The sequence below is a fragment of the Lissotriton helveticus genome, chromosome 8 (genome assembly GCF_964261635.1).
Source record: "Lissotriton helveticus chromosome 8, aLisHel1.1, whole genome shotgun sequence".
Lineage (NCBI taxonomy): Eukaryota > Metazoa > Chordata > Amphibia > Caudata > Salamandridae > Lissotriton > Lissotriton helveticus.
Genome location: NC_136069.1, coordinates 1,661,163,255 through 1,661,185,251, shown reverse-complemented (window position 1 = coordinate 1,661,185,251; position 21,997 = coordinate 1,661,163,255). Strand labels below are relative to the sequence as shown.

At 44.8% G+C, this 21,997-nt stretch overlaps 2 long non-coding RNA genes across 2 annotated transcripts in view; one reads left to right on the top strand and one right to left on the bottom strand.

Annotated features, from left to right (window-relative positions):
* LOC144773610 (uncharacterized) overlaps nucleotides 1-10,850 on the bottom strand; it is a 358,494-nt gene extending 347,644 nt beyond the window's left edge. The window contains exon 1 of the long non-coding RNA XR_013600023.1: nucleotides 10,211-10,850. This is a non-coding gene — a long non-coding RNA (uncharacterized LOC144773610). The remainder of the gene's footprint in view (nucleotides 1-10,210) is intronic.
* A 262-nt stretch (nucleotides 10,851-11,112) lies between these two features.
* LOC144773608 (uncharacterized) overlaps nucleotides 11,113-21,997 on the top strand; it is a 65,714-nt gene continuing 54,829 nt past the window's right edge. Inside the window, exons 1-2 of the long non-coding RNA XR_013600021.1 lie at nucleotides 11,113-11,228; nucleotides 19,553-19,644. This is a non-coding gene — a long non-coding RNA (uncharacterized LOC144773608). The remainder of the gene's footprint in view (nucleotides 11,229-19,552; nucleotides 19,645-21,997) is intronic.

Sequence of the window (21,997 nt, the reverse complement as noted above, 5' to 3'; positions counted from 1 at the left end):
ATCTACGAGGAGAAGATCCGCGCAGCAGAAAACTCTCCTAAGGAGGTTTTCCACATCACTAAGTCCCTGGTCACCACACCCCAAAAAATCCCCAATCCTGAGGATGCTCCCGCCCGATGTAACAAGCTAGCTGAATACTTTCACCTAAAAATTTAACTGATTGCCCAATCCTTCCCTTCCTCTCAGAACGACCACACCGAGTCCAACATAAGGAGTCCTCATCCCAACCCATTTTGCTCCCTAGCAGAGTTCCCCCTGCTAGATGAGGTCACATTAAAAGCACTCATGACTAGTCACCTCGGGCTCTCCTTCAGACCCTGCCCCCCCACGACATCTCTCCCTAGTCTCAGATGCCATATGCCCAGTCATTTTGGATATCGCCAATGCCTCCATTTCAAAGGGGGAAAGTCCCCCTTGCATGGAAATGTGCCCAGGTAAGGGCCCTCCTGAAGAAACCTAGCCTGGACCCCTCGAAAATGGCCAATTTTCGGCCCATATCCCTCCTTCCTTGGCTAAGTAAGCTGACCGAGCGACACATAAACTCCACGCTAGTGCAGCACTTGGAGTCCAACAATCTTCTCCATGTCTCACAAACAGGCTTTCGCCCACGCTTTGGGACAGAGACAGCCCTTCTGCTGTAACCGAAGAGGCACGGAGGCTTCTGGACCAGGGCAGTGCAGCAGCCATTATCCTTCTTGATCTCAGTGCCGCCTCTGACACTGTTGATCATAATATCCTGCTGACCCATCTAACAAGCCTAGGAGTCATTCGCTCTGCTCTCTCCTGGCTGCAGTCCTTCCTCAAAGACCGGTTCTTCCAGGTCTTCGAAGGTAGCGCCTCCTCTAACCTCTGGCTTCTTAGTTGTGGGGTCCCTCAGGGCTCCTCCCTGAGCCCCACACTTTTTAACACCTATATGGCCCCCTTAGCTGAGGTAGTCCTTCCGTTTGGTATTAAGATCATAACGTATGCAGACGACACACAGCTGGTGGTGTCCCTGAACCATCCTGAGGGCTCATCTAGCTCTCTAGGTAGCTGCCTGGAGGCAGTAGCCGACTGGATGAAACAGTCCCACCTTAAACTAAATGGCGACAAGACTGAGCTGATGTTCTTGGGAAAACTTCCATCTCCCCCGTCTACCAATCTATGGCCAACATGCCTTAACCCAATGCCCGCCCCAAAGCAGCAGATAAAGAGCCTTGGCATATGGCTCAACAGCTCTCTGAGCTTTGGCCATCAGGCTACAAAGCTAGCGGCGGCTTGCTTTGGCCTGATGAGGATGCCAAGGAAGGTCCTTCCCCTGCTTCCTTTCAACGCCAGGAGAATTATGGTGCAGGCTTTAATACTCTCCCGCTTGGATTACGGGAATGCGCTGTACCTGGGTGCTCCGCAGGCAACCCTGCAAAAACTCCAAGTGATCCAGAACTGCGCAGCCCGCCTTCTGCTCCAAATCCCCCAGAGACAATCGGCAAAGCCCGCTCTCTGGACACTTCACTGGCTCCCTATCCGGGCCAGAATTCAGTTTAAGTCCATGTGCCTGGCCCACAGAGCCATGTGGAAATCTGGTCCGCTCATTTCTCATTCCCTGGTCACCCCTCATCAGCCCTCAAGAAATCTTCGTTCCAGTTAAGCTTTCCTCGCCACCACCAGGAAAGTCCGGCGTGCCAAGTGGGGTGGACGCTCTTTCTCCCTGAACGCCTCCAACCTCTGGAACTCTCTGCCCCCCTCTTTACGCGGTGAGCCAAAACATCTGGCCTTCCGCAAGCTTCTCAAAACCCACCTTTTCCGCAACACGATCTAACCGATTGCCTTCACCACACGGTCACAAGCGCTACGAGGCCTCAGGGAAGCAACGCGCTATATAAAACTATTTCATTCATTCATTCTCTCCCAAAGGGCATACCCACAATCTCTGTGTATTAGCAAATAGTCGCATCAAAGAGATTCCACTGCTAGGACGAACAGGAAGGGAGAGAGCCGACAGCCCTGGCGTATGCCTCTAATATAATGGAATCTTTCCTGATTTCTCTCTACTGACTAGTACCCGTTCTGTAGGGTAAGTAGAGCCAGCAGCCAGCCATACCTGCATCAGGACTATTGTTTTGAGTGTTCTAGACAAGAAACTACAGTCAACACTTTCGAACGCTTTCTCAGGATCCTGCAACACGATCAACATGGGGATCCCTCTACTGCTGGCTTTTTCAATTTTATGTAGTACCATCCTAATACTATGCGCTGCCTGTCTCTGTGGGATAAAACCCGACTGATCCGGGTTCATGAGGAATGGCAAGTGTGGTGCAAATCTGTTAGCCAGGATATTCGGGAAAAAATTGGCATCCGTGTTTAGGAGTGCTTTTGGGCAGTAAGCCTCAACTCTGAGTGGCTTAACGGGTTTCTCTATAATAATCATGTTGGCCTCTGTAATCGTCAGGGCCAAAGTGTGGGATCATAGGAATGAGTTAAATGCTCTACTAAATACAGGATTAGTATGGGTTTTAAATGCTTGCTGAAGCAATTTGTTAGTCCTTCCGGACTCTGGAATGTATTAGGCTGTAACTTCTGGGGAGCTTTAGTGCCCTTCCTCAGTTATAGGTTCCTCCAGCATGTTATAGGTTCCTCCAGCATGTTCCTATTTGCCTTGATAAGACCGGCAGATGTGCTGCTAAAGTAAAGGTCTCCACCTCTACTGGTGATACCCTGTCTGCCTGGTATAGGGATGTATAATACTCTTGATAGGCCGTAATCTTATTGGTATTTTGTTCCAGACACAATATCACCTCACTGCGTATTGTAGAGATTTGTTCATGGGTTGTTTGGGTCTTAACCTGTTGTGCAAGGTGTGATCATGTTCTACTAGCATGCTCATAGAATCAGTATTGCAACTGCAAGCACAGCAGAGATTTTTTTTCAGATTTTTCTGTGGCAAGGAGAGCGATCAGCCTATTCTTGACATCGCATGGTTTTCCACCGATATTTCATGGATCCTGTGCATCTATGTAGCTCTGATGATGCCTTCAGGTCAGACTCTAGGGAAGCTCTAATTAGCACTGTAGAGCAGTGCAGGTGTGCTCTTTCCACGATACCTCACCTCAGTGGCGGCCGGTACAGTATGGGGGTGGCGGGGCAGTGGTAAAATAAACAAATCACTTACCTGATCGCCGCATCTCTCCACCGTCTTGCCCACATCCTGTCTCCTCTGCTCGTCTTCCAGGAAGCACCCAGGCTGCCCTGAGCCGATCACAACACTGCAATGCAGAGTTGTGATTGGTAAGCACCCAGGCTCCCCAGAGCCAATCACAACACTGCAATGCAGCGTTTGGTTGGTTTGAGCGCCGTGGTTCGGTGCTCAGACAGGGAATGAGAGCCTGGGCATGTTCTCCACCCAGGAGAACATGCAAAGTGGCATGATGTTTTGGCTGGCCTGAGAGGGCCCCCAAAGTGTCAAGCGTACTTTAGAGTGCAGCAACAACTCCTTCTCCCTGACGTCAAGGGAGCCAAGCCCCGCCTCGCCCTCACCTGACAATACTGAAAATAAAATGATGATAAATCCAGTAATGATTTTATTTTTCTCTTTTACACTGCTTATGAGCAGTGAGGCAACGCTCCTCCGCCTTAGCGGAGGTGCCGCCACTGCCTCACCTGCCATTAATCGTGTTGAAAGCATTCCACCCTGTGTTTGGGGATGTCTCTGTAGAGTAGTTTATCTGAAAATACTGGCTGATCGATGAGCTGGTCTCATTGGTTTGTTCTTCAAATGAGACTGGTCTAACCTCGAGTCTTAACAGGCTTTATATTTCAATCATCTCCTATGTTCCCATCGAATTAAAGCGTGGTCAGACAGAGTTGGTATCCTCCAACACATCTAAAGTACCCCATATTAAATCAATATGCGAGGAAGACCTGAGGAACATGGATTCTGTGTCATTTGGGTGCTTGCTGGGACATAGGTCTACCAGGCCCAGCTCCTTTATCTCCCGAACAGGGTTAGTGGCACTGTGCTATGCAGATAGTGGTGTTATGGGTGGCTATCCAATCAGGCGTCAGGGACTAGAATGAAGTCACCAACCCACACAAAGCTAGACAGGTCTCAATCTCCAAGCAAGGTCAAGACGTGGGCAAGGAATAGTTCCTGTCCCTGATTTTGAGGCTGTTGCAGGGAAGACCTCAGTGCTTCCTCACTAAGTAAATGTAACAGCCCTCTTTAAAGTTCCTATTTATTTTATTTATTTATTTATTTATTTTTTGCAATTTTTAAAGCGCAATCAAATACCCATGCGGGTGTCTCGGCGCTGGAGTTCATAGAATTCACTTATGTTTAGCAGGGAGAGTTAGCATGTGGAAAATAGCCATGTCTTGAGGCTTTTGCGAAATTTTAGAAGCGTGGGGGCAGTTTTAATATAAAGTGGTAAGGTGTTCCACAGTTTAGCTGTACCAATAGTAAATGATCTATCTCCCCAATTGGCCCTTCTTGTTCGGGAGACTTTCAACATGAAGGCTGAGGACGATCGTAGAGTCCTGTGATGTTCGACTGGCTGGAGAGCTTCTTTTAGGAACTGTGGCCCTACATTGTTCAGGGTTTTATAAGCTATACACATAGCTTTAAATTTAATTCGGCTCCTGATGGGGAGCCAATGAAGTTTCCTAATGTGTGGGGAGATGGATGTGAATTTAGGGATAGATAGTAGGGTTCTAGCTGCAGCATTTTGTACTGTTTGTAGTTTGTTGAGCACTCCTTCCTGCGCGTTCAAAAGAAGTGAGTTACAGTAATCGGTTCTTGAGAACACTAAGGTGCTGATAAGTGTTTTGCCAGCTGATTGTGGTAAGTACCTGGGAGTTGCTATGGTTCCCAATCATTTTCCTCTTATTCTTTCTGCAGTGGCTGCAAACGGTTGCATGGGCTAGAGCCTGTGTTTCATCAGGTGGGTGTCAGCGGTTTTTAGGTTTGTTTCTTGTAGGCACGGGATATCGGGATGTACGTCCCTCATCTTCCTCCACATTTGACAGCGCTTAATAGGCAGTTAAGCCTGTTTATGCTCCACAAGACTACTCTGACCATGTTCCCAGTAATGTAATTAGATCCAACGGTGCCCGAATATACTCTGAACCTGTCTTGCAGTGTGCACATTATCATCTATGAGGTTATGGCTCCTGTAACACCATCTCTGATGACTCTGACACAAAATAGTCCACAGTCATCCCCCCAACATCCTCCTGCCAAGGGTAGGGATCAGATACATCCCTATTGCAATGATGAGTCACATTGTGATCTGTGTCTGTCTGCTAGGGGCCTCTCTAGGGCCGTAAAGTAAGTCTCCACAACAGTTGGCGAATTTCAGAAGCTGTTCCAAGGAAAATATCCATGGCATAGTTCAATACTCTGCAAATTCGCTTTATATCATTTCCGATTAGTTGGGAGTGGTGGTTTGGGTTTCTCCCATATATCCCTTGGCTTCCATCTCAGGTTGTCCTCTTCCTTTATCGGGGACAGTCAGTGATTCAAGGATGGGCCCTGGATTTCCTGAGCCTCATCCAAAGTGTGCACCACATGGGTTTACTTCTAGCTGAAACTAGGAGGGAAATGCGAAAGTCCATCGGTAACAAATGTGTTGCCTGTGCATTTCCACTGCCACCAGGGCTGCAGTGTGCCACTTGTTCAAGGTAGTTTGATACAAGTCTATGTTTTGGTCCTGGTTGATGAGATGGTCTCATTTTCTTGCTTCATGCATTATTCTGTCTTTCCGTTCACCTGTGAGGAACCCACTTTTGGGATAATGCATCTCAGACTCGTTCGAGACACAGGTCTAGGGGCTCAGACTCTGTGGGCTTGGACAATTGGAATATCAAATAAAGGCATTTCTTTGAGGACATGTCTGAAGAGGCCCCTAAAGAAATGGACTACATCATCCCCCTCCTCAGTTTCCTGAACATTACGGCTGCGTATATTGTTTTGACGTGACCAATCCTCCAGATCAGAGCATTTCTCCCACTGATGTCAGATCTCATCCTCCATTTTGGTGTCAGAGTCATCCTCGTTAGTGGACACCTGTTCCCCTAGGGCTTGAAGTTCTTTTGTTATGTCGGAGAAGCCTGCCACCAGGTTTGGTGTTGGGTAGTCACCACATTCGAAATGTTAGTGTGCAGATTGCTTATGCATGCCTGTAGGTCTTCCTTGGTAACTGGGGGTCCCACCATCGCCTTTCATTGAAGTCACGCCTGTGCTGTCCCTCGGTGACGCTGAGGATTTGGCAAGGGTCAGGAACAGTGGTTGCCCAATGGTGAATGGTTCTATCACCCCCCCCCCCCGCAATCACTGAGCGGTTTTGGTTGCTTCGATTCCTTTCTCATAAGTGCCTTGGGAGAAGGCTGCTAAGTGAGGCCCCTACAGAGTGCTTAGGTCCCGGGGTTCGGAGGATTGTATCAGCAGCACTGCGCTCTGGTCTGGGAGGGCCACATCAGAACAGATGCCAGAAGCGATGTTCAGGGCTGGCCCCCAAGCGGGCCGGAATATCTGTGGATAGAGCTGTACCCAAGTCCTCAGTTCAAACTAGGCCTCCTCCACAAGTTGTTCGGTTGCTGCTCTGTGAAGGAGGGCCTCCATGTGCATCACAGTGTGGGCACATACAAGGCTATCAGGCGATCTGTGGCCTGCATCTGTTGCACTGGCGTCCACAGACGGCCTCTCTATTCCTTCAGGGAGAGAATTGCTTGAAAGACGACCTTGGGAGGCGCACAGGCATGTTCAGGAAGATCTTGCTTGTGTCCTTCACCCCCATGCCCATCTCAAGCCTTGGCAACCCCCTTAACCTGCTCACCACACCTCCTGGGGGCCAGGAGCGCCTCAACTGAGAGCATACATGGGCCACCAACTTGTCTATGAGCTCCTCGTAAGGAGGCCTGCACGCTGAGGTCATCTGGCAGATGCTATGCTCATATGTCTGCAGGCCATGCCTGTTATTTTTTATATTATTTTAATTAAAGAATATCAAGCTTAAAATTTAAGACACTTTTTTCTTTTATTATTTTAGTCAATATTGTGTTTCTATTTTTTTCTATTTTCTATATATTTATATGGTAGACAATATTTTGTGTTTTGATATACACTTTTATGGCTATATTTGTGTCATCCCTATTTGTGTTTGTTTTTGCTATAGTATAAGATGACATTTTTGTATTCATTCATATTTTGAATGGAGTACTAGATATGACGATCAGTACTGGAGGACAAATGGGGTGCACAGCGCTGAACGCCGCAACAAAAGGAAACTAACTTATATCTTTTGGAAAGCTAGGTTTCAGAATCAGCTGTGGGCGGAGAGCCTACCGCCTAAATCAGTAGTACTGGCAAATATGAATTTGATTCCACCATCAGCTTGCATTAGAGTCAAGAATGTTTAGAGCAAATGAAAGGTAAATTACATATTTCTACCTTAAAGAATGTGAAGTCTCCCACCTAAATTGGAGGTATTGTAATGTATGACATGTCAAACCGAGCACTACAAAGGACTACAAAGCAAGAAAAAGAGAGGTTGTTCAATCAGATTTTAAATTTTGAAGTAAGGAGGTGTTCTAGAGAGGTCTTAAATTGCAGACAGAAAATCTAAATTTAAATACACGACTAATTTAATGATGTACTCTTTGTGACCACACTGATATATATTTCTCTATTTCTCTTCTGAAAAATTAAATGACATTATCTTTCATTCATTAGCTTTATTCAGTTCATGAAAGCAAACCATGAAAGCATAAACAGATAAAAACAAACAAAAATACATGAGATGATAAAAAACAGATGGATCATAGGAAAAATCAATTATAAATACAATTCACTAGCAATATAGACCGTCCAGGAAAGTGCAAAGTGCAGGATGTAAGGTCAAAACCATGCAAAATGCATCCAGGGTCATAGTCAATTACATCCAGCTCCAGATAAGAACAGCAAAATGTTGCCCAATAACAACCCAACAAAACAAATATACGATGAATTACAAATAATACCCTCAGCAATTAAGTCAATAAACTAATCCAAGGCACATTCAAACATGACAGGGGGATTCGACCAGTTAAAACAATAAAATGTGCCTGTGCTGTAGCGCATTCTTAAGAAAGGTGGCCACACCTACTCAGATGAGCGCTCATAACATGAGAAAACCAGAATGCCATTTGGGTCAAACTGGCCTAAAGGGAAGGAAAGCTGCCATCTAATCTGGCCCTGTCTCATTTTGTTTCAAAGGAACTATCCCTGCCTTTTGAAACCGTAGCCAGGTAAGGCTTCAGACCAGTGGTGGTTTGGACCAGCAGATACTCTCTGTGAGCAGGCTTTCTCAGCTCGGACCACTAATCTTTCATTCTCCTAAGGTCGCTGAAAGTAGAAAGTGATATCGCCAGGCGAGAAAAAGATGTTGGGTCCATCTATTTATTGCTCACATCTTTGATATATCTAAGTCATGGAATGTTGAAGGCCCCATATCACATACAAGACAATCCATGATTATTTCCCTATTTAGGGAGGCCTTCGGGTTGCGCCAGATGGAAAACCATAACATCATGCGGCCACATTCATAGCGTAGGCAACATATGGTAGACCGAGTTCCTCATGAACAGCGTATGTTGACGACTCTTGCCTCACCCCAAGGATACACCTACATTTGCTGTTCTCTTCTTCCTGCAGTTTAACAGTCTTGTACACCCACAGACCAGAACTTTAGGTAAGGGTGGGCATACACTTCATTTTATATTTTTCAACAATAACCGCTAGGGGCTTATTGCTTGTTTTTGAAGCCAGACTAAGCAGATAACCTGCTGAGTTACAAAACGTGAAACATCTCTGTTGCAGGCATGGAGCTCAAGACCCTCGCGAGTCAAAGTGACTCCCAAATATGGTAATTCATTGATTCTTCCTAAAGGTACTCCCTGCAGGGCAAAACAATGCAATTCTAAATTCCTTGTACAGCAGGGCATTACAAATGTTTTGGCGAGATTCGTGTTTAGACCCAGAACATCCATAAAACCAACAAAGGAATCCTACAAAAGCTGATGACCTTTTGGATTTCTGGACATTAAAACCGCATCTTCTGCATATAAAGGAATAGGGATATACCAGCCATTCACGGTTGGCATGTCCCTGCTCCCATCTGCCAGAGCTGCGTCCAGGCCTTTGATATACAGGAGAAATAAAATTGGCCATGAAGAGCACCAAAACTCAGACTCAGACCAAAACTCTCAGTTCACTCACTATTCGGCCCATATCTGACAGAGGTACTGATATTGAAATGGGGAGCACGTAAACTGGGCACCAAACCAGAGTATACATAGACAAAAGGACTTCCCATAAATTGGATCTGACCACACTATCAAAAGCGCAAGCCAGTTCAGGGTCCCTTTAGCTGAAGTATATTTGTTGGTTAAAAGGTATAGGTTTAGGCAATACTCTTGAGTGCCAAAACCATGTCTGAACCCATTTTGAACATCAGAAATTGTGTTTATCAGTGACCCACGACATGATTCTATTAAGAATAACCCTGCTGATGATTTTCACAGAGGAGTCCAAAAGAGATATGGTCCTAATGCAGCAGGGAGAAGCCCTATTCCCTTTTCTGAACATGGAAACAATAATGGCCGAATGCCACAACTTAGGCAGGCCAGTCATACAGGCTATGATGGCATGATTTGTTAGAATGGGTGCCCCCAGGTCCACCTCCAAGGAAACTGTGTTGGAAATTGCCCTTTGTGCAGGGTTACCCCAAACATGTTGCCTTCCTTCTCTTTTTCAGACTTTGATTTTGCTGGTTTTAGGACTCTGAGCACTTTACCATTGCTAATCAGTGCTAAAGTGCATGTCCGTCTTCTATAAACAAGTGTAATAGGTGTATACATGATTGACATATTTAATTTACTAATATGTCCCTTGTAAAGTGGTTTACTTCACGTCCAGGGCCTGTAAGTTAAATGCTACTAGTGGGCTGCAGTACTGGTTGTGCCACTCACAGAAGTAACCTTTCAAACCTGTGTCAGGCCTGCCACTGCCAGGCCCGTATACTCAGTTTACTGCCACTTCAACTTGTCATTTAAAAACTACTTGCCAAGTTTTAAACTCCCCTGTTTAGGTCAAGCTTTCGAGACCTATTATATATACGTTAGTATGTACTTCTTTGTGAGGTTAGGACCTGCCCACTGCTGTTCATTTGTTTGTTTCAACGTCCCTAAAAAACCTTACCTTCTGGTGGTCAATCCTTCTCTTTCTCCCTCCTTTTGTCTTTCCTTTTCTCCCACATAGCAGCGGCCAAGTACTGTATCTTTACACTGATTGTTAATTTGCTCATTTTGTGGACTTTTTTTTTTATTTGTTTCCGGCTCGTGTGAATGTTTGCTTGTGTTTCACTTTGGTGCCTGTACCTGCTTGTTGCTTTTGTTTATGTATGGGAAGGCTCGCCTTCTCTTCTTTGCCCAGCTGCTCCTCCTGCCTTTGGATTTCCAGCGATATTGAAAATAGACCTGTAAATCTTGTTCCTTTCTTTTATAAGCATGGTACCTCCTTTCTTTCATGTGTTGCCATTGTGCGCATTTGATTGTGTTAGTGTAGCGCCTCACACAGCTGGTCATCTGCACTGCAAGGACTCTGCTATGGAAAGCCTTGGCCCCAGGTGCGTGTGTGTTTGCGTCTCTTGTTTTTTTCCTTCCCCTGTCGTCGGTGTCTTTGATGTTTCCGGTGTGATCAAAGGTTCCTGTTGTGTGCGTTTGAGTCTCTTAACAAATTCGTTTACATTTTTCAAGTTGAACAAAGCGTCCCTAATTATTTGTATTATTTCGAACACTCAACACCACCAATTAAATCCGCTCCTTCCTCTGCCGTTAACTGTTAACGGCGGCGGTTTGAACCTGGCCCTCTGATTGGCTCTTGCTACTCGGGGCCGCCCTTCGAATGGTGGCCGCAGTCCCCCGTCTATGTCTATGTATCTTCTCCTACGCCGCTCACCTTCTTTGGACGCTGACGCGCGGTCACCGTAGGGGGGCGCGTGACTGCCACGAGTTGCTGCGCGTGCGGCGTCTGACTGACGAGTGGTGCTCGTGCCTTCCGCGAGGCGGAGCGCGTGGGGCGCACGGCCAGTAAGCGTTAGATCGCTCGTGCTTGCCGCCCGCTCACCCGACGTCAGCGCCGTCACCTCCTGCCAGCTCAGGGACACCCACCAGAACAAGAAGCCCCTGCCGTAGCAGCCGCTTACCAGACGTTGAAGGTGAGCTGTCTTCAGTCTTAAGGACTTGTCCATCCTATTGTTGCAGCAGATTCCAGGGAAAGGTTTAGGAGTGTAACTGTGAGTGGACCAGGTGTGAATGAGAGCTCGGTCAGATACCATCTGTATCCATAGGTGGCAAACTCATAGGAAATGAATTCCACCCATCTCATAAGTGAAACCTTTAACCAGCCTGGGGTTTGAAGGCCATAGCTTGGTCCCTGGGGCAACCCAGCCATGTACCACCCATCAGGCGTTAGACTAACTAACGTTAGTACCCAGAAGCGGTGGCATACATAGGTTCCTGGGCGAATGTTGTGGGCGAGGGCTCTGATGGCAGTTGCTGCCGGGGGTTTTCAGACGACTGCTTTAATAAAGTCAAACCCTTCCTTACTTGGTGCCTTGAGCTTCTTTTCAGTGGTGACAATCCACTGTCTGTCCCAACATCCCCATTCTTGGTGCTATGTAATCAGCGCGCTGTTCCTGGACCGTGCCTGGCGATACACACTGTTTCTGGACTGGCATTTCTCCATGTACCAGGTGGGTGCTGCGCCTGGCGTGGGCAACTCACTGCCCAGTGTGGGGCATGTATCCTTCGGAGATCAAAGCAACACCAGCAGGGCTGGCGTTGTTTTGCCCACGCATCACCCGGTGCATTGGTTGCGTGTGTGAATTGCCCTGTGGCCTCCATCTGCCCATCGGTGACTGAAATAACTTGCTCCACTCACCTTCGCAAGACACGTTGCACGAGTGCAACATGGCGTCAATGTTTGAACGGTCTCACTTCTCAGCAGACCATTTTTAGCTAGTAAACTTGCACTGCAGCATCTTGAGACTCTCACGGGTGAGTAGCCGTGCTGTACGAACCCCCGATTGATTGATTGATTGATTGATTGAATTACAGTGACAGGCACATCAGTTATTATCATTGCCCCTGCATTATCGGTGACAGGCACGCCCTTCGTTACTGTGCAAGTAGTCTATACCAGTTTCCAAGGTACATTACGCAAATTACTGGATTTGTGTGCAAATTGTACTTTGTGCCCCAGTTTTTGACAGAGTGGCAGCAACCCCCCTACTCAGATAACCTCATGGAAAGAGTAACAAACGTTGTGAAGCCTACTAAAAGGCTATTGATAGTGAAACATTCAACTCTAAAAAAAGCTATTTTATACAATCTAGGCTCTGAGGGGAGAACTATCTTAAAAACACTTCCATTGGAAAATGTTAATTGTCCAGACTAGTGGAGGGGACGATGTTGATGCTGTAGTGGTCATGGATGATTATGCACCTTGTTACAAAGTGGACTGGAAACAGGTAAGTGAAGAATTCTTTTATTACGGCCTCCACTCTGCCATCACAGGTAGGGCGAGTACAGGGCACAGCACACTTAAAACTCTGCCAGTCAGGCTGCTCTTGTCAACATTCCAAGGCAGCCTCTGGCTTAACAGAAGGAATGTACCAAGAGGGTAAAAAGAGGACGGGCGGAGAACTAGGGGAAAACCAAGAACAAGGTTTCCAAAGAGTCCCACATTTATAAACCTAGAGAATAAAAGAATTATAACACATCTCCCCCCCCTAAAAAGCAAGGGAGAAAAATCAAGGTTAAAGTTATTCCATCACGAAGTCTTTATGCCATTTTGGTGAAACTATGGATCTTCTGATGCAGCTCCTTTAGTGAGTTGTCACTTCTTCGGAGCCAACAGAAGGCTGCGAGCTAGCGTGAGGAGTGACCTCTGGGCTTGGGCTCTTCGCTAGGCAGTCCATGCTCCAGTTCTGCCCATTCTCAAGGACTACTGTGTTGTTTTTGATCTCAGCTATTCTTTTGGGTTCATAGAACTTGGATTTGTGATCCCAGCGAGTGTGGGTTTTTTCACAGCTACCCAGTCTCCTACGGCCCACCTCTGGGGTTTGGCTCCGGGCTTGTAATCATACTGAACTTTGTACTTGGCTTGATGAGGAGCTATTCTGGATTTAACATTGTCATAAGAGTGCACTGTCACCTCTCCCCCGATCCAGTTGGATAAGAATTTAGTACTGCGTTTTCTTCTTCTGAGTGACGAGAAAGGAGAGATACCCGTGATCAGGTTGGGAGTCGTGTGATATGCCCAGAGCACATCTTGTAGAGCACGTTCAACAGGTAGACGGTTGATGCAAGCTAGTTGTATGTTCTCGTTCACCATTCCGTTTACTCTTTCGACTAGGCCGTTGGCCCGAGGGCAGTACTGAAGAACCGGACTTTAATTATGCTCCGGCGGCGCAGGAGACGCCTGAAATCTTCGAGTTCACCTGTCCAGGTACACAGAGACATGGAACACTCTCTTCGTGAGAAAGAGTAAACATGTATTTGACTGCAGCCATGAACAGTAGTCCCAGAAGTACAACAAAGTAAGTTCTCGGGAGACCGCTGCTTCAATCCGCAGCGTACATTCTTTTATAGTGGTAGACACACCAAAACTTCAACCAATCAGCAGTGACTTCTCTTGTTTGTCAGATTACGGCGTGATCTTCGAATGCTCTTGTTTTTCACTCGTGCAATATCTTTTATAACATAGTTAATCATCAATACATTGCATGACTTATACCACAGGACAGATGAGCCTAACTATAAATAAACATATTCAGCGTGAGCAGGAGCCTCTGTGCCCTGACCTTCCGCCGTTACTCAAGTGGTGCAACTTGGCACCCAGCGGAGTTTTCACTTTACCCTAAGCCCCCAGTGCGATCTGGCACTGACATATATCGATATCTGGAATTAAACTTTTCGAAGAAAGCCGACGGCCTAATAATGTAATGCGATATAGGCTATACATGTGATTAAGTTCAAGACAACAATGATTTATCTCTTGTCCTGAAGATGATGCTTTATACTGTTGTGAATAGCATCAAAACGTCGTCGACATTTAAAACACCATATGCAATATGATTTTATAATATTGTAATGATCAATGGTGTGTAAATGGTTATCTAAAGTCTGTCATAAGTGATTACAAACATACAGACATATTTTATACCCTGCCTTTGGCCATTCTGTTTTTCGTTGGTTTGTCTTGTGTTCTGTGGGTCACGGCTGTGCCCACTTGTTATTCAATGTTTTGAATCACAATTAATTGAACCTATATGAAAATAAATTCTTGTCCGGCTGGACAAAAGACATACGATACATTTAAGCGTATGATTATTCTGTTTCTCTATTTTTCCTTCCAAAATAGGGACCATTGTTCTCTAAAATACATAACTATAAACATGAGCCACAATGCGGGGCTGGGATCTCGCACAATCATCTTTGTGTACTAGGTTGACTCTCTTGCGCAAAGCTAACAGGGAGTAGTTTGCTTTTTAGCGAGCGTTTGTATTCGTTCAGGGACAGGGAGCCCGAGCGCTTACCTCGAAGTCAGGCCTGGGTAATGGCAATACAAAAATGGAGGCAAAATACAAGATGGACGCGGTATTCGGATATTTCATATTTCCTCAGAACAGAGCAGTTTTAAGGTGGGAAATGGCTAAACCAGTCAGGAAGTTGGTCATCTCTGACGAGGTGAGCTGAACTCCATTGTCCGTGACCCGGGTGGACGGAATGCCTTCTGTTGCAAACGTATCTCGCAGGAAATTGATAAGGGATTCAATTGTGATTTGCTTCACCATTTTGATGACGACCCAGCGTGAGTGACAATTAGTTGGAACAAAGGCAAATCTTTTGATGACACCTCTTTTATTGATCGGACCGATGTCCAGTGACAGTTTTTCCCATGGTTTGTCCGGAATGGAAACCGGGGATAGAGGTGCCTTCTGGGTGTGTTTTGTTTTGTTACTATTGGCACAAACAGTGCAGTTCTTGACTTTGGTTTCGACCATAGTTTTTGTAAGGCTTCTCCCTAGGTCTATTATTTTGTCTTTAAACCCTTCGGGAGGTATGATTTTGTTGTTTCTCCAGATATAATCATTATTTAAGTTACATTAGAAATCCATGGTCCGACCGAAGTCCTCAACATTCCATACTTGTTTCGCATTTCCTTAGGAGATGTGGTAACACAGGACATACATTCTGACGATTGGGATGTCAGGCAGTACATTTGTTGTTTTCCTTTTTAAAGTATTATGCTGTTTTTAATGCTGAAGATTTGTATTGAAATCCTGCCAATTATGCTGATTTATTCTGTTACCAACATTATGGTCATAAAACAAACATGTTTAGACCTGTTTTTAATTTTACTCTGTGGGAACATTGTCCCACTCCCCTCAGGGGAAGTTCCAAAACACCTTCAGAATAAGTTCACCTATTTTACTGATTACAACACGTCCAAGCCAGAGTCCTATTTCTTTAAATTGAAATTGCTCTCTTAATCTAAATTTATGTTGACACACACAAAGTTGCTTTATTCGATCGAATTCATTTAGAACTGAATTAGCATTACAGGGCTATGAACACTGGAAAGAAACCATTGATTTGAAATCGATTTGAGGTACCAAAGCTTGGCAGGTCCAGAGAGCCGAAGCTTTGCATCGTGCTTGTCTCATTCCAAATCAAATATTATTTTTAAATGACACAGTGCACCAAACTACTTGCATTGGTTTGGTTACAGCCCAAAATGTGAATATTCCATCCATTCCCTTAGTGGCTGAGTATGATAATTGGCGTAAACACACCAATCATACAATCGACGAACTACAAGTACTGTTTCGAAATGGCAGTTTAAATTTCTCTGATGTTCACTTTTCAGGATGGTTGTTGTGGCGCACCAATGCCAATGCATGTCAACTGCATTTTCATACTGCAATGACCGGTTTCACACAAACTAGACCGGATCCCTGTTTCCCGCATTCACATTCAGTCACCACTTAGTGGGGAAATTGTGTCAGCAATGGTTGGAACACTGTACACTGTTGTCAGTAAAACAGCACCTGTCTCTTTGGTCTTTTGTCCTAAATCCCCAAGGTCAAAAAGATTTATCTATGAGGCTTATAATAAATTATGGAAACTCTCGCAGATGGAGACAGCGTTCCGTCTGCACCAAATTGACAAAGCAAATTTGGAGAACGTTTTTGCAGTTGTCGACAATAGCATCAATACATTGTCTTCCCGTATTTTCACGTTAGATAATATTGTTTAGTCAGTCATTGATATTGTTCAATGTAAAGTTTCTGTGTTTTACCATGGTTAAAATCAATTACGATTTGTGATGCAATTTGCATAGGTATTGCTAACTTTAAAAATGGAAAAAGTATAATTGGACTATTTGAATGCTTCTGCATTGTTTATGCCATTTAGCTTGACTGATTAAAAAAAGGTTCATGTCCATGAAATCGCTACATACAGATTTTTGCACATTGAACAATTAGAACATTTACGATTTTCCGCAGCAGAGACTGATTCAGCTGTATGGTTAATTCATGGCGTTATTTCTCTGCCATTCTTGATATTTCAGTTTGAATCTTGCATGAAACACTTCCGCATAGGCCGTTTTGAACCCCTGGGTAGTGCGTTTCTTCATGAATTATGGTACTTGCCTTTCACATACTGATGTCAACGGGAAGGTAAGGAAGTTTTCCTAACAGGGCAGGAGTGCGATTCCACAGTAGGACATTCACTAGTTTGCACACAGGTCAAATTCCACTGTGCTTGTAAGGTGTCCACCGCTAATCTAGCTTGTTTTTTGAAAGGTACGCCTGTCCCAGCAATAATTCCCGCACTCACATTGCTTTCGAATGGCAGTTATCTTATTTTGAATAACCCGACTGCTGTGGCTTACGGGCAGGCATCCCATACACAGTAACAGTTTCACAACGTGTTATTTGTTGTAGCAATGTGCTTATTTCACCACGCATGGGATTGTTGATAGTTCTCTTTGGCCTTCCATTCAGACTTTGAAAACAGATTTCAATAAACTAAGCAGACTCAAAGCACTATTGTTTCAACAGGAAGTGGCTCTCACTTCGGCTCGAGAGACCTTTGAATTGCAGGTGGCGAGAACATCTAGTGAGATTCAGTCACCCTTGAATAGAAATCTCCCACTCCATTTTGGGGAACTGATACATCAAATATTGAATGCGTCTGACACAGAAGGCCTGGCTTATTTTTTTTAACTTGTGACCTCTTTTCAGTCAATTTTTGTAGTTTTACTGGCCTTTATCCATTCTATTTTTTCCAGCACCTCCGGAGGGTTGCCCTTAATTCTAGCGCTGGCGGGTGGTAATACTTCTGTTCCTGTTATGCAATGGCTGCCCATCTTGTGGTACTGCACAGACCTGGCCAATTGCAACTGTACCGTGACCGAATGCAACAACATTTTGGATGCTTGCCATTAGCGACGCTTAGCGTAAGTTATGGGCTAACTTAGAGAGTTGGCTGAGTGGAACACCTCTGTGGCTGCACAGCGCCTCTTACAACTGAGTTTCATTGAATATCAAGCAAGTTGCTCTTGGAAGCATCAGATTACGAGGAACACATGTGTTCCTTCGAACTGTTTAACTGGATGGCATCCCTTTTTGCTACGAACGAAAGGGATGACCTTTTGGAACAAATTGCATTCGTAAGTTCATGAAATTTGATGGATTTTCCAAATCCGTATTAGTCACGTTTTCAACCAAAAAGTCTTTTTTTTCTCGTTTGAATTTTCCAAATTGATTTTTTTCCTCTCAAATGCTACTAGACTCATCTTTGGACTCTTGTTTAAGTCTTTTATCTATAGGCTATGACCTGGCCAAGGGGAGGGTGTCAAATGACCGATAGGGTCATTGTCGACAACGCTGAGTTAGCATGAGCTCCGCTGCCATGATGCTTCTTTTGCGCACGTTACTACATGACTTTATTTTGCAAGCCTCTGTTTATGCCTTTCACATGAGAACCGTCTGCTTTGTGCGTTCTCGGTCTGTTCCTGGAGTTTAATCTGAACAAGGTGAGCAAGGTCGATAAACAATGCCCCTTGTTATTCTGGTCTGGTCAGTCCCTAGCAACTAGACAAAACATGCTAACACAGCTGCGGCTGCTGGAAAACACGTGCTTTGATATTATGGGGATGCATGTTGGTTTAACACACACTTGGAGAGGGACTTATCCAGGGAGAAGAGCCATGCGGTTCCTGTGATGTAGATATACCATCTAGGCACTAAGGTATGGGGTCTGCTGACAAAGCCCAGAGATCTTCTATTATATAATACTTCTTCTTGCCAAGGTGAGAGTGGTTAGGCCTTATAGTCCTTTATCAAATGTCAATATAAGATGACATCCTTGTAGCAAACAAGGGTCCCCTGTAGTGAGAATAATAGTCACCCCTAGGTCAGGGAAAAAGCACTGATACCTTCACAGTATAAGATGACATCTCCATTTATATAATATGGACTTGCAACAATGCTAACTGTTTTAGGTTTATGCGTTTTGCTGCTGGTGGTTGCTCGTATACTGTATCATAGAGAACAATTGTTAAAATAAACATTTTAAACTATAACAGTGTCTCTGTCAAGTATGACTGAGTGAGCGAAAGGTTACGTCTTGTTACTGCGATTCCTGAGAGAGTTGGGAGTGTTGTGTTCTGGGGTGTCTAATCATTTGTATCTTCATGATTGTTTAGTAGAGCAAGTGAGTCACTATAGCTAGTCGGTCCTGGGATTGTGTGTACTGAGGCGGTAGGATGGCTTAGCCCTTATACACCGAGGTACAGTATTCCTGCGCATTTTTCTGTGTATGTGCAGACTCCCTGCAACAGTTTCAGGAGCCTCAGGCCACCTCAAATAAAGACTAAAATGGCTCAGCGTCATGAAGGCTTATCTGCTTAACACAGGCATGGCTTGGAAGGGGCTACTTGGGCTCTGAATGTGTAGAAATAAAAGAAGACGTGCCAGGGGCACTGGGGTTCATTAGATGAGAGGATAGTGAAGTATTGGAGTGGGACAGAGTGAGTGGTCTAAGCAGCAAACCAGCCCTAGTGTGGCATGCGTGACATCAGCCAAATAATGAAAATCCTATACTTCACATTTTCCTTTACTTATAATTGGAGTGTATGCTGGTAGGCATCTGTATGAAGCAGTGCTTGTTGTGAGCTCCAGGACCCTGGTTCAGAATGAGCTGCTGAATAGCAAGCGTCTTCTTAATATCGGACTATTGTGTGAAAAATGGCTAGTCAATGAGTAAGAAGACTTCTAGGCGAGCAACAGACTGAAGACTTGGCTCTTCTACAGCCCCTATAGGACACTCTGCAGAAGAGATGTTTGGCAACTGAATCAAAGATAAATTTCTTCCCTGAGGATGTCTCTGTACTGAAGAATTGATATCTGTGTTTCACCTGTAACTGAACAGCCTTTGCTACAAACCTCTTTACCCATTTTTGCAGGATGAACGATCTCTGAAGGAGCGGAATCAGAGTAATCCTGCAGCACAAAGGCCATGTGGTTCAGGAACAAGCATAAGGTGTTCACAGAAGAAGTAAGGAGTCACACGTTTCTTTCAATAGAGACAGACTTGGCTAATCCCATAACTGGGGTGGACAATCTCACAATTCTACCAGAGTATTGTAACCTACACTCAGTGGTCACCTCTCATATCCCAGCTTGTGTCCTTCTGGCCTTATCTTTTCTCAACCTCCACATTGAGCCTAAGGGGTTATTTTGACTCCTGCATTTGTCACTCCCCCATTACCTTCACTTGTTTTCAGCCTCCTCAACATCTCATTCTTTTCAGCTAAACCCTGAATATTGTTCTGTTCTCAGAGGAACTATTGCAAAATATACTCAATGCATTGCGGTGTTACTCCATCCTTCCCTAGTAGAAAGATATCACCTATTCCCAGTCAGAGTTCCTCTCCTATCTTTCCCTTCTTGAAAAATCTTGGTAAATTTGTTTTTTCCCCTCAGATTTGTTAAAGAGCCGAACCTCAATATCACCCAAGCCCTCTCACTTTGCACACTAAACGCCACACAGAAAACATTGTCACACAATGTCACATTGTCACAAAGACTTCCCACTACTGATAATTTTCACGACCATGGAAGTGCCTTCCCAGGGTATTCCTGGGGTTGGAGTGTCTGCCTCTTTGGAGTATTTTCCATGTACTTGTGTTTGTTGCCCTTGTGTAACATGCACACACCACTTTGCCCTTGTAACACACGGTTTGCTACCTCTCACATGTTTTTACCTTTGATACTGGCACAAGTGCCACCTTTGCCTACATAACGCTTGTTCTTGTGCCTGAGTGTCTAGCACCTTTTGCAGTATTATACCTCAAATGATACTTTGTTTTCTCTTGTAACTGCACACTTGTCACTTTTTCCTCCTGTGCACTTTTTACTACCTCATGTATTTTTGGCTGCTCACAATTTTTACTACCTCATGTATTTTGTTTGCTCACAAATGTCACTATTACCTTATGTAACGTAACGTATGCTTTTGTAATCTGTTCTTTTGTAATGTTTCTTATTATGTTTCATTTCTGTTCCTTTTGTGAAGCGCTCTGACACCTTCGGGTAAAGTCCGCGCTATATAAAAATGCATAAATAAATAAAAAACACATGGCTGACAATGGACTATTATGTATTGTCCAGAAACAAAAAAGGGCACTAGCACTTTCCCACAAAAACGTGTCTTAAATATGCCTAAAGTAACTATCATTTGCGCCCGCACAAAACACAGTTTATGACCTTACATGTTACATCACTCATGACCTGCTCTATGACATCATTGATAAAATCTCTGCAACATTTGAAGACATTTTTGATAATAAAATTGAGCATGGCAGGTGTGATTTATGGTTACTTTAGGGCACAATTATAATGAATTGAGATACCTATAACTGGTGAATTTCATTGATTTTGTTTGTTTAAAATGGTATGTTTTAACTGACATTTTCACCTAACTATAAAGTAACATTAACCTTTTTCTCAGTGAATATATGTGTATATAACAGAGTGTCTGTAGCCACTCTGTAAATATAGGTAGTATTCCCTGAGAAATCCATGTCGTGCACAAACTGTTTTTGGCGTTCCCATTGCGGTGTCCACTTTTAGAAGCACTGCAGTGGGAATGTCAAAAACCAGCCTGCCGGACAGGAGAAAACTCCTAATTTAGCATGCGGTCTGACCACGGCTCTGGCGGCGGGGCAGACCCGGCCTGCACTGCCAAAGTCATAATCTGGCCCTAAAGTGTTGCCAAAACTATATTTTGCACATTCAATTTCAGAAGGGAAACTATAGTTTTAATGTCACACTTAATATGTGTTCTGCGTTTTAAGCGGAAATATAGTGTAGTGCAGCGTTTCACAAACTGTGGTCTGCGGACCACCAGGGGTCCGCGGACCACAGTGCCTGTTGTCGTAGTGAAAAATGCCCATGCATCCTCACAGCACACACGAGCTGTGAATGTTGGCGCGGGAGGCGGGGGCAGCGAATGGGCAGTCGGGGTGGGGACGCAGGGGGCACAGCGGCTGGGGAAACGAGTGGAACAGAAGGCAAAAGGGGCACAAAACAAGGAAAAAACGAGTGGCACAGAAGGGCACAAGCATGAGTGGAACAGAGGGCAGAAGGGCACAAAAAACGAGGGGAAAACGAGTGGAACAGAGGGCAGAAAGGCACAAAAAAAGGAAAAACGTGTTGCACAGATGGCAGAAAGGCACAAAAAACAAGTGGAGCAGAGGGCAGAAAGGCACAAAAAAACGAGTGGAATAGAGGGCAGAAGGACACAAAAAACGAGGGAAAAACGAGTGGAACAGAGGGCAGGAAGACACAAAAAATGAGGGAAAAGCAAGTGGCACAGAGGGCAGAAAGGCACAAAAAACGAGGGAAAA